Below are 16,147 nucleotides of genomic sequence, written 5' to 3'. Positions count from 1 at the left end.
TTTTGTCAATTTTCTTAATTGTTTTCTTAGTTTCCAATTCATTCATTTCTGCTCTGATTTTAATTATTTTTTTCCTTCTGGATCTTTTTGGGTTGGATTTTAGTTGCTTTCCCAGTGCCTTTAGGTGTATGGTTAGGTTATTGATTTGGGATCTCTCTGTGTTTGTTATGAAGGCATTGAGTGCTATGAATTTTCTCCTGAGGACAGTCTTCATTGTGTCCCATGAGTTTTAGTGTGATGTGTTCTCATCGTTATTTCTAAAAATTTTGAAATTTCATCCACTATCCATTTATTGTTTAAAAGTGTGCTGTTCAATTTCCAGGTACGATTGGGATTCTTGGTGGGTCTTTTGTTGTTAATTTCTAGCAATATAGTATAGTGATCTTATATTATGCAGGCAATTATGTCAATCTTCCTAAATATGTGGAGGCAGGCTTTATGACCTGGTATATGATCTATTTTAGAGAATGTTCCATGGGCTGCTGAGAAGAATGTGTAGTCTGTGGATTTGGGATGGATAGTTCTGTAGATGTCTGTTAGGTCTAAGTGATCTATGGTTTTGTTGAGCTCTCTTACTTCCCTGTTGAGTTTCTGTTTGGATGATCTGTCTATTACTGATAATGGTGTCTTGAAGTCCCCAACATGATGGTGTTGGTGGTTATTTCTGTTTTATTGTCAAATAGGTTTTGGTTTATGAACTGAGGTGCCCCTGTATTTGGTGCACACAGATTTATGATTGTAATATCCTCTTGGTGGATCATTCCCTTGATAAGTAGGAAGTAGCCTTCTTTGTCTTTTTTGATTATTTTTGGTTTGAAGTCTATTTTATCCGATATTAATATAGTTAACCCTGCTTGTTTCTTATTCCTGTTTGCTTGGAATATTGTTTTCAACCCTTTCACCCTGAGGAAGTGTCTGTCTTTAGTGGTGAGGTGGGTTTCTTGAAGACAACAGATTGAGGTGTCTTAATTTTTTTATCCATCCTGTTAGCTTGTGTCTCTTGATGGCTGAATTAAGGCCATTAATGTTTAGGGTAATGACTGTGAGATTTGATTTGATCCCTGCCATATTGTGATGGTATATGTGGTTTGGTGTTTTCATGGACTTTGAAGTTTTTTGTGCCTTCTCTGAGTTTGGTTATTGTGTTCTGCTTCTTATAGGCATTTTAGTTTGATTATTTGATTCTTCTCTGTGGAGAATTTCTTGAAATACTCTCTGTAGGTTTGGTTTTGTGTTCATATAATTATAATATTGAGTTTTGTCATGGAAAGTTTTTCTTTCACCATCTATTATGAGGGATACTTTTGCTGGGTGGAGTAGTTTGGGTTGGAAGTCATAGGTTCTTAGACTTTGCAGTGTTTCATTCTAGGCCCTTCTAGCTTTCAGGGTTTCTATTGAGAAGTGTAGAGTAATTGTGATGGGGTTACCTTTAAAAGTGGTTTGCTGTTTTTCCCTAGCTGCTTTTAGGATTTTCTCTTTGGTGTCAGTGTTTAGAGTCTTGATGACAATATGTCTTGAAGAGTTTCTCCTTTGGTCCAGTCTGTTTGGAATTCTGTTAGCTTCTTGTATCTTGTTGGGCCTTTCTTTTAAGAGGCTGGGGAAGTTTTTTTTCAATTATTTTCTTAAATAAGTTCTCCATACCTTTGTTCTGAATTTCTTCTTCTGATATTCCAATAATCTTGATATTAGGACGTTTAAGGGTATCCCACAATTCCCTCATATTCTGTTCACAGAAGCGTTTGAACTTACTGAAATTTTTGAACTCTCGAACTGTTTTTTTCCATCTTGTTTTCCAGATCAGAGTTTCTATCCTCCACTTGGCTAACTATTCTTGAGGGCTTCTAGAGAGTTTTGGACTTGTTCAATTAGGTTTGCATTTTCTACTACTTTTCTATGTATAGTTTCCATCCCTCTGTCAAACTCCCTTTCCCATCATTTTCTGATTTTCTTGATGCTTCTTGGAATTCATCCTTGTCGTCATTTAGCATCACCAGCTGATTTTTGAGGTCCTCTTTTTTTTTTTTTCAGTCTCCTTCATATCTCTTAACTGTCTTTGAACTCCTTCCATTTTCCTATCTATTAGATCTAGTCTAGTGATGGCAGCATCCACACAATTATCTGTCCTTTTTTGCTTTTCTACACGTTCTACCAGTGGCTTTGTCAGGGTTGCATTGCTCATAGCTTCATTTTGCTGTTCTGATCCTAATGACTCTTCTATGTTTTCATTAGAGATGATCAGTATAGGACTGGGTGATCTAACTGGTTTTTCTTGCATTTGATTTTTCATGTTATTTCTTTTGTTCTGTGGTCTGTCCATCACAGTGTATGGGCACGTAGGTGGGTGGATCAGCCTGGGCTCAAGCACAATGGGAAGCTGAAGCAGCCTGAGGCAGTTGCCAAGCAGTCTGGGCTTTGGCTCTCACCTGCCAAAGCTGCCTGAGCTCCTGCATGGCAGGGGCGCTAAAGTTGCCTGTGCTCTCATGCGGTAACGTGCTAAAATTGCCTGCACTTGCCCTAGGAGGGACACTGAGGCACCAAGCACTGAAGCAGCTCAAACTCCGGTGTGGTGGAACACTGGGACCTTGAAGCAGTCTGAGCTCCCTTGCAACAGCATAGTGGCAGTCTGCCAGTGTGGCAGACAGGGAGGGGCGGCCACCTGAGGTGGCGCAAGGGACAGACAGAGAGAGCCTGAGCTTGCATGGGTAGTTGCAACGGGCCTGGCCTCTCACATGAATGTGTGGTGGTCAGAGCAGTGAGCAAATGAGCCGAGCTGTCTAACCTTCATAAGCAGGGATCGGTGTGGCGGCGTACGTTTGGTAGGCAAATCAATCAAAGGAGCCTAAGGTCCAGTAGGCTAGTGGGCACAGCCTGGTCAAGGTCACTCGTGGGCAGGGGTAGCCGAGCGATTGCCCTATGCAGTACTGCAAGTGGAACTATGTTAGCTTGGGACCCTTTTCCTACAGTTAAGTGTGGGAGTTTCCTGAAGCTGGGACTGTGGGTATGGCAGCTGCTTGGGGGCAGGTGTGGGCTATCTGCACACAAGAGAATCAGTGATTCCCTGTTTTTTCCCCTCTATGCCCTCCCACTGACAATCTGTTGGAGATTGCTCTTCCTTAAACGACCCTTAATGTCTTGCCTTTCTTTCCTGGGGATGTGTGGCGCAGTTAGGCGGTCACCATCTTGGCTGGAAGTTCTCACTGAAAATATTTTCAATAAAATTATAGAGAAAAATTTCCAAATCTGATGAAATAGAGGCCCACCCAGATAAAAGAACCAGAAGAGAAATTACTCCAAACACATTATAGTTAAAACACTTAACACAGAAAACAGTCATTATTAAAAGCTTCACAAAAGAAACAACTTGTCACTTACAAAGGTAAGCCCTTAAGAATAACATCTGTTTATTCAGTAGAAAAGATCATGAATACCAACCCAAATTACTGTACTCATATACATTATCTCTCAGAATAGCAAGAGAAAGAGAAATTTTACACAACAAAAGTCACTATACATAAGGTTAGCCTGGGCTAGAGTGAGACTCTACTTCAAAAAAACAAAAATGAAAAAGAAATGATAAAACGTAGAATTGGTTCTTCAAAATGATACACAAGATAGATAAAAACCTCTAACCAACGTAACTAAAAGAAAGAGAAGACCCTAATCAATATAATTAGAGGTGAAAAGAAGATATTACAACAGACTCTAATCAAATTGAGAGGATCATACATTTCAAAAATATGTATTCCACCAAACTAGAAAATCTAGAAGAAATCTGTGAATTTCTTGACTCTCATGTTCTACCAAAGTAAAATTCAGAAGAGAGAGATACATAATTTAGATAGAGATATAACAAGTCACAAGACTAAAGCTGCATTTAAGAATCTCCCAACTAGAAGAAGTCTAGAGACAGATTCACTGCTGAATACTACCAGACTTTTATAGAAAAGCTAAAATGTGTTGGAGAGATGGCTTATTGGTTAAGGCACTTTCCTGCAAAGCCTAAGGACCCAGGTTCGATTCCCCAGTACCCACGTAAGCCAGATGCACAAAGCAGTACATACATCTGGAGTTACTTGCAGTGGCTAGAGATCCTGGTGTGCCCATTTTCTCTCTCTTCCCCTTCTTTGCTTTTTCTCTGTCTCTGAAATAAAATAGTCAGAAAAAGAAAATCAGAAACAATTGCTTCTCCAATTATTTTATAAAATTGAAATGGAGGGTAAGCTCCCTAACTTCAATAAAGGTAGCATTACTCTTAATAGTTGAGACAAACCAAAAAAGAAAATTACAGTCCAATACCTGTGATGAATCTACATGGTAAAATTCTCATAAACTTCTTGTAAATCAAATTCAAGAATACATTTTATACATTAATTTATCTCAAGTCAATTTCATTCCAGGGATGTAGAAGTGGTTCAACATAAGAAAATCAATAAAGATGATACATCCTCTAAGTATATTCAAGGATAGAAATTATATGATCATATTAATAGATAATGTAAAAACCTTAGACAAAATATAATATCCTTTCATGATAAAAAATTAGAGAGACTAGGGTTGAATAGTTATCTCAACATAAGAAAGTTAATGTATGATAAACTTAAAGCTAGTATCATACTGAAGCATTCTCACCAATAACTGGAATTAGACAAGTGTGTCTACCATTATTATTTAACATAGTACTTGAAGCCTTAGCTAGAGTGACAAGACAAGAAAGAAATAAAAAGAATACCAGTTGTAAAGGAAAAAGTCAAACTAGCCTTACTTGCAGGTGATATGATCTGTACTAAAGATCCCACAAAAAAAAAACTAGCACTCATAACAACTCTGTTAGCAAGATGTCAGGGTATAAAATTAACACACACAAATTAGTATTCTTTTTTTTTTTCCTTTAGAGTCCAATTACCTTGGAGTTTATTTAATGTTTTCATGCAATACACACTTGGGTTTTTAAATAACAATTGCGACAAACAGCAGAAAGAATTTAAGAATGCTGCACTTGGGATCCATACAAAACACCAACATTTTGGGTTGTACGTAATTAAAGAAATATCTCACTTTTCGAAATACTGTGATAGCCAATACATAGAGGCATGCCTGTACGTGGGCACAGTAATGCAGTTTAGAAAAGGGGAGGGAATCACACTGGAACTATTCAATTTCTTTAAAACCACTGAGCAAGAAAAGTAACATTGAACTTCCATACTGATTTTATACAACTTCTATACAGTACCTTGACTTAAATCCAAGAGCAAAGTTAACACTGTCCTTTATTTTTGGTAAACAACTGTAGGGTAAACTTAGATGACTCCCCCTTGGATTTTACCTGGGAGCGGCCTTTTTAGTATTTTATTTAAAAGAGGGCAGGTTTGGCACTTTTATACTGATGTCACCAATGTTAATATTTCTTGGGATCTCATATTCTTTACAGCTGATACAGCATGGGCTGGAGCTCCTGCTAAGCCAGCCTCAGATTTCTCCAGCTTATTCTGTGCATCAATCTGTATAATGATCTCATTCATGTTGGTCTCCAAGACCATTCTCCCCATCACCATTTCTGCAAGAATATTGTGAACCTTGTCTACATGGAATATTAAATCCAGTTCACAGACATTTTCAAAACATTTGTCTAATGTTTCCACAAACACTTGAATTAGATCTAAAATGCCAAGTTCACTTTCTGAGGAATCCACACAGAAGACAAAACACAGTGTTGCATAATGTCTATAAATCAGATTGTTGTCAGATCCTCCAATTAATAATCCTCCTTCTAGGAAATTACAAACATTCTCATCTCTCTTAGACACCAAATGGAAAGTCTCCCTGATGATTTGCTGCTGCGTATCTTCAATGTAAGGCTGGTAGAACTTGGACAGCCGTGGCTTCCCGTGGTTGTTGAAGATGAGGATTGCTTTGATCATGGCTGGGCCTGGCCGACCTGGTGGGCCTGCTGGGAGGGTGGGGTGGGGAGGGGGAAATGTCCGGGGTGGAGGCGGGCACGCAAACCTCGCCTCCGGGAGGGATCCTTCCCTACCCGCCCCATCCCTCCCGCGGCCAGTATTCTTTTTATACACTAATGATGAACATACTGAGAAAAAAATCAGGGAAACAGTCCCCTTTACCACAGTCACAAAAATTTAAATATTTTGGAATATTTCTAATCAAGGATGTGGAAGACCTCTACAATGAAAACATTAAAACATTGAAGAAAGAAATGAGGAATATACAAGAAAATAGAAATGTCTTTCATGCTCATGGATTATGAACAATTCCGTGAAAATGACCATCATACCAAAAGCAATGTATAGATTTAGTACAATTCCAACCAAGATTTCAGCACCATTCTTATCAGAAGTAGAAAATAAAAGATTCTTATGGAAGCACAAAATGCCTCAGATAGCGAAAAATGTCCTTGGTAGAGAATTCTGTTTGTGGTATCATCATACCTGATTTTAATAATACCACAAAGCCATAGTGATTGAAAACAGCATGGTACTGGCACAAAAAAACAGATCAGTGGAATAAAATAGAAGATCCAGGTATAAGTTTAGCTAATTACAACCACCCTTTTTTTCTTTTCTTTTTTTTTTTTTTTTTGAGGTTGGGTTTCTCACTAGCCCAGGCTGACCTGGAATTCACTATGTAGTCTCAGGCTAGCTTTGAACTCACAGCAGACCTCCTACCTCTGTCTCCTCAGTGCTGGGATTAAAGGTGTGCGCCACCATGCCCGGCCTCAACCACCTCATTTTTGATAGTGAGGCCAGAAACACACAGAGAAAAAACCCAGCATTTTGAACAAAATGTGCTGGGGAAACTGGGAAACATGTAGAAGAATGAATTTAGACCCCTTTCTTGGACCCTGCACAAAAATCAACTCCAAATGGATCAAAGACCGTAGTATAAGACCTGAAACTGAAACCACTAGAGGAAAAAGTAGGGAGAACTCCAATAGTGTTTATCTGTTCTTTATTGAAACATGCATTTTGTTTGATTTCCCTTTTACTTTCCAGGTTCATCCCTTCATGGGAGTGTTATTTTACTGAGCAACTTTTCTGGTTACATAAAATAAAACTATCCTATTGTTACTTTTTCTAGAAATACTTTTGCATTCTGAAAATTCTCAGTTTTTCTGATGTTCTGGGAATATGTTTTGTCAGTGAATCCCAAATGATTGTTAAAGTAGTATGTTAGCTTCATATCATTATAACAAAATACTGATGCAATTCATTTATAATGAGAAAAGATTTATCATTGTTCTCCATTATGAAGGCTCCAGTCCAGGATGGCATAGATGGTGGGAAAATGTGGCAGAGGAAATTGTTCTAATAACCCAGGAAGAAGTGAGAACACTAGGGTTCCACAGTACGCTTTGAGTACCTATTGCATGGACTTAAGAAGATCTCTCACTAGCTCTCCTTAAAATTCTTTGGCACTTCCTTAATGGGTCACATGGGGATCACATCTATAACAAATGTCCTTTTGTGTCACTTACTACTTAATAACAGCTAGTAGATAATGTAACTTCTCTTAAATGTTTTAGCTGAGTATTTAGAACTCCCCCATGGATATTTCATTATTACCATAAATTCACAACTTTAAAACTGGTACCATCTTCTTCTTTTAAATATATTTATTCATTTTTATTTATTCATTTGAGAGTGACAGACAGAGAGAGAAAGAGGCAGAGAGAGAGAGAGAGAGAGAGGGAGGGAGAGAGGGAGGGAGGGAGGGAGGGAGAATGTATGTGCCAGGGCCTCCAGCCACTGCAGATGTGTGCACCCCCTTGTGCATCTGACTGTGTGTCCTGGGAAATCAAGCCTTGAACTGGGGTACTTAGGTTTCACAAGCACCTAACCACTAAGCCATCTCTCCAGCCCCCCTCTTCTTTTTGATTAAATCCCATTCTCCAATCTTTTCTCCACAAATCACTAGGATTCAAATCATTAGGCTGGAAATATTCTTATTTTTGCCTCCTTCAATCCCTTGTACATGTGCTATTATCTTGAACTGTTCTTTCAAAATATATTTTATTTGCATTTTCATTATTTTTAACTGTTATAGACATTCCCCTCCCCGTAGAAAACTTAAGTTGGCTATGCATGCTTTTCTATGATTCCATAAACCCATGTGTTTTCCACAGTCTTTCATTAGAGCTCAAGTTCTTCCAAGGCTAAGATTGAGTTTATTGATGCTTGCACCACACAGTACATAAGATGGTGTAAGATTTGTTAAGTGTTAATTGAATTGAACTTCTAATATCTTCGCTTCATTTCTGCAATATGTATCTGCAGTTTTGCTTTTCCCTTGTGGCAAATCCTATGTTATCTTAACCTTTTGAGAATCTCATACAGACAATAGATTCTCTGTCATAGAAGTAATTGCACTTGGAAATTATATTAATATATATTATAATATAATAAATTATATTAATTTCTCCTCTTTTGGATGTACCCTCTATGATAGTAGAAATTAGTTCTTCATTATAACACGGTGGGACCCTAATAAATAGTTGCTGACCGTGAATGATGGATACTCCCTTTCCTCTATGGATAGCACTGCACACATAATAATACAACTGCTATTAACAACACTGTAAACTTTGAGTCTGCTCTATTGCTTCTGTACTGGTATGTCTGAAATAGCACTTTTTTTTTTTTTTTTTGTTTTTGTTTTTGAGGTAGGGTCTCACTCTGGTCCAGGCTGACCTGGAATTAACTCTGTCATCTCAGGGTGGCCTTGAACTCATGGCAATCCTCCTACCTCTGCCTCCCAAGTGCTGGGATTAAAGGCGTGCGCCACCACGCCCGGCTTGAAATAGCACTTTCATTAATGAAAAGGTGAATAAGACTCAAGTGCCAGACCTGATAGGTTTGGGATACAATGAGAAATATGAACATCTTTCTACTTTTTATAGAGTTAAATAAAAAGGAGGAAATGTTTGTCTCCTTGTAGAGGCCAAGGAAAGCCTCGTAGAGAATAGTTAAAATAATGTGTAATTTACATGTGTCATATTCTTTGGTAGTAGCAAAACCTGGGTAGCTGCAAAGAGAAGGTTGATAGTTACCACCAGGGAATTATTGGCTGTTTGAGTAATTCTGAGTAAATTGAACATTTGCTTCAGCCAGGGTAGTGAGTAACTTTGTAATTTACATCTAATTCTTTATTAGAGTTTATTCTCTTAGATTACCATTATTTGGAAAGGTAAATTCAATAGCATTATGTGTGGATTTTTTTCTTTTCTCTCCCTTTTTTTTTTTTAAAAGATTTTTTCAAGGTAGGGCCTCCCTTTAGTGCAGACTAACCTAGATCTTACTCTATAGTCTCAGGTTGGCTTTGAACTCACAGTGATCCATCCTACCTCTGCTTCCTGAGTGCTGATGTTAAAGTGGTGTGCCACCTCGCTTGGCTGTGTGGCTTTTCAAAAGCCAGGACAAGCTTTATTTTTATGCTCCTTGATTTAAAGGAATCAGTAGCTATTATCATTTGACACTACTAATATATAATTTATTTATCATGTTTACTGTAAAAGGTGTTTTGTGTAAGTTCTTTATTAGTTGCTCAGTGAATATTTGTGAAATGGATATATAGAAAGCCAGTAGCTTACCCACGGAATGGGAGAAAATATTTGCCAGTTATCCAACTGACAGAGGCCTAATCTCTAGAATATACAAAGAACTCAAAAATCTAAACAGTAAAACGTCAAACACCCCACTCACAAAATGGGGCAAAGAGGTGAAGAGGCAGTTCACAGAGGAAGAAATACAAATGGCGATTGTTAATTGTAACAGTATTTTAAAATAAATTGGTGGCAGTGAAACTAGTTTAAATATGGTTGGAGGTAGCCTGGAGTTTTGATGATAAATCAAACACGTGTAAGTTTGTTTATCTATGTACTCATTCATTCATTGTTTTTTTTTTCTTTTTCCATTCTTTTTTTTTTTTTTTTTTTTTTTTGAGGTAAGATTTTGCTCTAGCCCGGGTGGACCTGGAATTCATTCATTATGTAGTCTCAAATTGGCCTCGAACTCATGGCAGTCCTCCTACCTTTGCCTCCCGAGTGCACCACCACATCTGACCTTTTTATTCTTTTTTTCCGAGGTTTTGCTCTAGCCTAGGCTGACCTAGAATTCACTATGTAGTCTCAGGGTGGCCTCGAACTCACAGCAGTCCTACTACCTCTGCCTCCCCAGTGCTGGGATTAAAGGCATGCACCACCATGCCCAGCTTTTTTTCATTAATTTTTAAAGTTTGATTGCATGATATTTATGGAAAAATTTTTTAGTCACCTTCATTTCTGCCACTGATAGTTTGTAAAGTGTTTAAATTAACATATACTTTAAGGTATTTAAGAGTTAAAATTTTTATTTTTATTTATTTGGTGTTTTGAGGTAGGGTGTCACACTAGCTCAGGCTGACCTGGAATTCACTATATAATCTCAGGGTGTCCTTGAACTCATGGCAATCCTCCTGCCTCTGCCTCCTGAGTGCTGGGATTAAAGGCGTGTGCCACCACACCCAGACAAAATTTTTTAAAATTTAAATAAACTTATATTTTTAAAATTTATTTTTATTTTTTAAATTAATTTTTTTTTTTTTTGTCTTTTAGAGAGTGAGGGAGAGAGGGAGAGAGGGAGGAACAGATATATGTAGAGAGAATGGGCATGTGTGGGCCTCCAACTACTACAAATGACCTCCAGACATGTACATGTGCCCTCTTGTGCATCTGGCATACGTGGGTACTGGCGAATTGAACTTGTTTTCTTAGACTTTGCAGGCAAGCACTGTAATGGCTGAGCCATCTCTTCAGCTGATAATGACGTTTTTTGATTTTTAGAGAAAGGAAAAATTTCAAGTATAGTCTTCTTTAGTCTAAACACAATGGTGACTTGATGTAATAGTCAGTGGTTTTAGATCTTAGCTTTATTTTTTTAAATCGTTAAGCTAATATACATCAAGAATAAATACATGTATAAATAATTTTACACTATTCAAAATTCTAGAATTAGACATCTGTTTAATGAATGCTGTTCTAAATGTTGCTAAATGATTAATAGTAATTAAAAGGTTAAATACAAGCTGAAGAAAGCTTTGAATTTTCAAATGTTTGTAACAGCTAGTAATATGACTGATGCAGACGTTTTTGTCAAAGTTGAAAAAGTTAGAGCTAATTAATTTCTTAGGAGACATATGATGAAATTGTAGGTGTGATAACATATTTTAGTAACATATGGTGGTTATGGGGCACCTTTCTAATGACTGAGCAGCCAGTTAAATATAGACTTTTCAGTTTCTTTCATTACCATTCTTTGTTACTATGTTTTTAAAATAATTTTTTTTCTAGATGTCAATACTCAGGGCTTAATTTATATTTAAAATATTAATATAATATAATTCTATTCTAGAATTGGCATAAATTTTACTGAATTTTCTTAAAAAATGCAGTCTTTTGCTCTTAGCATACATGTGTATTGCATTTAACAAACTAATTGAGTAAAGAATTGTACTCTCTAAACAGTTTCTTTCATTTCACTTGCCCTTGAAGGAGGACTAACAATGTTAATATTGATGCATAGCATAGATGTATTTAAGGATTTACTATTTTCATTTGGATTGAAGTAATTTTCTCATTACATTTTATAGCATTAAAATTTCTGTTTCCTTAATGTTTGATAAATATGACATTAATGAAATTAAAGTCATTTTTGGTATTATTTAAATAACATTGTATTGTGTTTATACCTAGATAAAGGAAGTTTTGAAATTAAAATTTTGCAAGTAGAGACAGCATAACGTAGTAACGTGCAGTTTATATTTTTAAGTTGCATGTGTGCATGGCGGGGAGAGAGTGGGGGGAGAGAGAGAGAGAGAGAGAGAGAGAGAGAGAGAGAGAGAGAAAAGGAGTGTGTGTGTGTGTGTGTGTCTGGGTGTGCCAGGGCCCCTTGCCACTGCAGATGAACTCCAGATACATGCACCATTTTGTACATCAGACTTTACATGGGTACTAGGGAATTGAAACTGAGCTGGCAGTCTTTGCAAGCAAGTACCTTTAACCACTGAGCTATTTCCCAGCTCCATATTTTTAATTTAATTTAATTTAATTTTTTTTTTTTGTATTTCAAGGTAGGGTCTCGCTCTAGCTCAGGCTGACCTGGAATTCACTATGTAGTCTCAGGGTGTCCTCAAACTCATGGCAATCCTCCTACCTCTGCCTCCCGAGTGCTGTGATTAAAGACGTGTGCCATCGTGCCTGGCTCCAGCTCCTGTATTTTTAGTTTTTAAAGGTTTTAAATTAAATCTATGTTAGTAATATATAATATAGATGTAAATTTTTTAATTATTCAAAGATTCTCACAGTGAAGTAGGAGTTCATGGCCCAAATAGTTCTGATGTGCTGTAGAGCTAACCATTGGAGCGTATGCATGATAGCTTCTCTTAGTGTCAACATTCTGTTGATAAGATTGATGAAATGAATAAGTAAGCAAATGCTTTACATTTGCTAGTCTTATGAAAGTGAATGAATGCAGAAGTAGTATTTTTGTCTAATACTGAAGTAAATGGAAAGAGAAAATAATTCTAAAGTTTACTTTATGGAGCAAGATAATTCTTTATTCATTTGGCCCAGAGAAACCAAAAGTTTATATTTTTTGCTTTGAAGGAAGGTGGTATGTTAATTCTTGAGTTACTAATATGAAACAATTCTTTAATTTTTGCTCCAATGTACTGCTCATATCACTGTGTTTTCAAATATACTTTGAAAATTTGTTCAGAACTATGCAGTTTTCACAAGTCTAAAAACATGAAACTGTGTGTGTGTGTGTGTGTGTGTGTGTGCATGCCTCTATGTGTATGTATTTTGTGTGTGTGTGTATGTATACATACATACATACATGCATACATATGGGCAGGCATGTGCCATGGCACATTTATGGAGATTAAAGGACAATCTTGGGATTTCACTCCTCACTTTCCATTTTGTTTCAGACAAAGTCTCTCTTGTTTACCACTGTGAACCCCAGACTGGCTGGTCTTCAAGCTTCAGGATTTTTCTGGCACTACCTCCCAGTGCCATGGGTACATTGGGATTTCAGAGGAAGGTGCTACTGGTGTCTGGATTTGCATGGGTTCTGGGGATATAAATGTTAGTTGTTAGGCTTGCCTAGCAAGCACTTGTAACCATTGAGCTATCTCCAGAGATCCTAAACTTTTTTGATACCACTATAATTATTTTCATTTAAATTGAGTGTTTCATGAAGAATTTGGGCGTGGGTATCTGTTTTATTCTTCTTTATCAAAATCTGTTGTACAGTTTCCCCTGTCAACTGACATGTGTTTAGCCAATGGTAATAAAGGAATACTTATGTAGAGCTGGTGGAATATTTTGTCCTGTGTTTGGTATGAACTCAGATCTTTAGGTCAGTAATATGAACTTTCGAATGAGGCACAGCAAAGCAGTAAAACAGTAGCTTTTCATTCATTCAATAATATAATTTTGAAATATGGGTTATCTCCTATTTATCTTGGAATTCTGTGATATATAGCTAACCAGTTGAAAAACAACTTTGTATATTTATTCTGGTGCTATAAACTTTAAATGTTAATTGATAATAATAATGATTAGAATCTTCAGAAACAAAAAACCTGGATAGGATAATTTATCTTTAGAATCTTCTGGGAGTTTTAGTAAAGTGATTCAAAAATTTACTAATTTTAATTATAAAACATAACTGGATCATTTTTTCCAGAGATAATAAAGTTCACAATTTTGTGTAGGTAGTAGGCAATATTTAATGAATATTGAAATTTTTTTTATTTAGTAGGAAAGTTTGATATTTGATTTGGTTTCATAGTCAAGTAAACAGTTTTTTTCAAGTTGTTAAGATCTTTTCTATTTAGATAAGTCTTGACTTTGTTATAAAGCTACTAAATGAGTTATCAAACCCATAAGCAAAATTTAAAATGACTAAAAGAGTTGGCCACAGTCCCGAAAGCTAACATTAATTATGGACATGTATTTTAAAGTGTCAAAAATTTTAATTTTCCCTTTCATATTTTGCATTTGCTAGATGTGCCAAAGGTTGTGTTCTAACAATCTATGTCTTTCTGAAAAATTTTAAAAGGTCTTGAAGGGACTTATGATTGAAAAAGGAGGATTTTTAAAAAATATTTTTACTTATTTGATAGAGAAAGGAGGGGGAGAGAGAGAGAGAGAGGGAGGGAGAGAGGGAGGGAGCGAGGGGAAGAATGGATGTGTCAGGGCCTCCAGCCACTGCAAACAAACTCCAGATGCTTGTGCCCCCTTGTGCAACTGGCTAAGGGGTTCCTAGGGAATCAAACCTGGGTCCTTTGTCTTTGCAAGCAAATGTCTTAACTGCTAAGCCATTCCTCCAGCCCTGAAAATGAGCTTTTAAGTGAACGTATTAATAGTCTTATTGACAATGTGAGAAATAGTCCATTTTCATTTTCTGTGGAGCATGAAGCACTTTGTCACATACAGTTTGTTAGATGCTTCTATAGCCATCTGTAGAGGCAAAGAGCATTGATTGTATATTAGTCAGATAAAAAAGGTAATTTTGTTATATTTCCTTCTTTAAATACCTTGCCATCTGTGAAATTATAGGTTTGCTTGACCAAATTATTACGAAAGTGCTTCAAAGTGGCAATTTAAAATATACTGCATAGGGCTGGAGAGATGGCTTAGCAGTTAAGGTACTTGCTTGCGAAACCTAAGGACCTAGGTTTGATTCCCCAGTACACACATAAGCCAGATGCACAGGTGTTGCATGCACCTGGAGCTTGTTAGCAGAGGCTAGGGGCCCTGGCACCCCATTCTATATTTGCCCCCCTCTCTTTTTTCTCCCCTCAAATAAACAAATAAATATAATAATAAATAAATATAATACCATATATATGCATATATATAACACATAATTAACTTACTATGTTTGATTTTATTTCAGTATCTACTATTGACATGAAAAGTTTCTTTAAAAATATTTTTTGTTCATTTTTATTTATTTTATTATTTGAGAGTGACAGAGAGGGAGGGAGGGAGGGAGGAAGGGAAAAAGAGCGAGAGAGTGAGAGAGCGAGAGAGAAAGAGAGAGACGTGCACAGATAAGAAAGACAGAAAGAGGCAGATAGAGACAGATAATGGGCACACCAGGGCCTCCAGCCACTGCAGACGAACTCCAGACGCGTGTGCCCTCTCTCTTGCGCATCTGGCTAACGTGGGTCCTGGGGAATCAAGCCTCAAACCGGAGTCCTTAGGTTTCACAGGCAAGTGCTTAACTGCTAAGGCATCTCTCCAGCCTGACATGAAAAGTTTTAAGAACTGATGATCCCCAGTCTAGCCTGAGAATAAGTATGTATTTTTTCCTCTAGGAGTGAAAGATTTTAATAAACCTATTTTAGGTCTATCCATTTTAGTACAATTTTTTATTTAAATGCATACCAGGATGTCTCAAAACTTGAGAATTCTTGCATTGTGGGGTGGCACACACCTTTAATTCCAGCACTCAGGAGGCCAAGGTAGGATCACTGTGAGCTTGAGACCAGCCTGAAACTACATAGTGAATTCCAGGTCAGCCTGGGCTAGCTGAGACCCTATCTCAAAAAAAAAAAAAAAAAAAAAAAAAAAAAAATTCAGAATTCTTGTGAAGACATTTATCTTACTCTTCATAAAGTTAGGAGTAAGTAGTTAATTTTATTTATTTACAGTTTACAGGTATCCTGAAAAAAATCTATTTGACTTTTAGAAATGTGTAGAATTATAATTTCTTAAAAGATCTGTGATTTAGATGAATGCCAGTAGCTTAGGAAACAGGAGAGAACTTTGGATAAAGATACTAAAGCTCTATTCATTTTTGCTACAGTAAAAAGTATTATATTTCTTAAAATGCATTCATATTATATTTATAAAGTATGTTTTTCCCTTAATAAGTTTCCCTAAGAAAATATCTTTACATTATCCACTATGTCTTCCTAGGCAGCATTTAGTTTGTGTTGTGTATTGGGCATAGTACTACGTGCTTTGCATATAGTTGTGTTTAACCAGTTAAGTAGGGTTGCTGTCTTTTGGTTACTGTCCTATGTCTCTTAGCATAATGTCTGTAAGGTTCACCCATCTTATAACAGGTTCTAGAGTTTCACT

At 36.7% G+C, this 16,147-nt stretch overlaps 1 protein-coding gene and 1 pseudogene across 5 annotated transcripts in view; one reads left to right on the top strand and one right to left on the bottom strand.

The window, feature by feature from the left end:
• Window positions 1-16,147, top strand: part of Akt3 (AKT serine/threonine kinase 3) — a 286,122-nt gene that overhangs the window by 55,611 nt on the left and 214,364 nt on the right. The gene's annotated exons all lie outside the window — the stretch shown is intronic.
• Window positions 5,328-5,918, bottom strand: LOC101606742 (annotated as a pseudogene).

Source organism: Jaculus jaculus, chromosome 1 (assembly GCF_020740685.1).
Source record: "Jaculus jaculus isolate mJacJac1 chromosome 1, mJacJac1.mat.Y.cur, whole genome shotgun sequence".
NCBI classification, from domain to species: domain Eukaryota; kingdom Metazoa; phylum Chordata; class Mammalia; order Rodentia; family Dipodidae; genus Jaculus; species Jaculus jaculus.
Note: the sequence above shows the minus strand (reverse complement) of the source record. Positions and strands in the feature narration are given on the sequence as shown.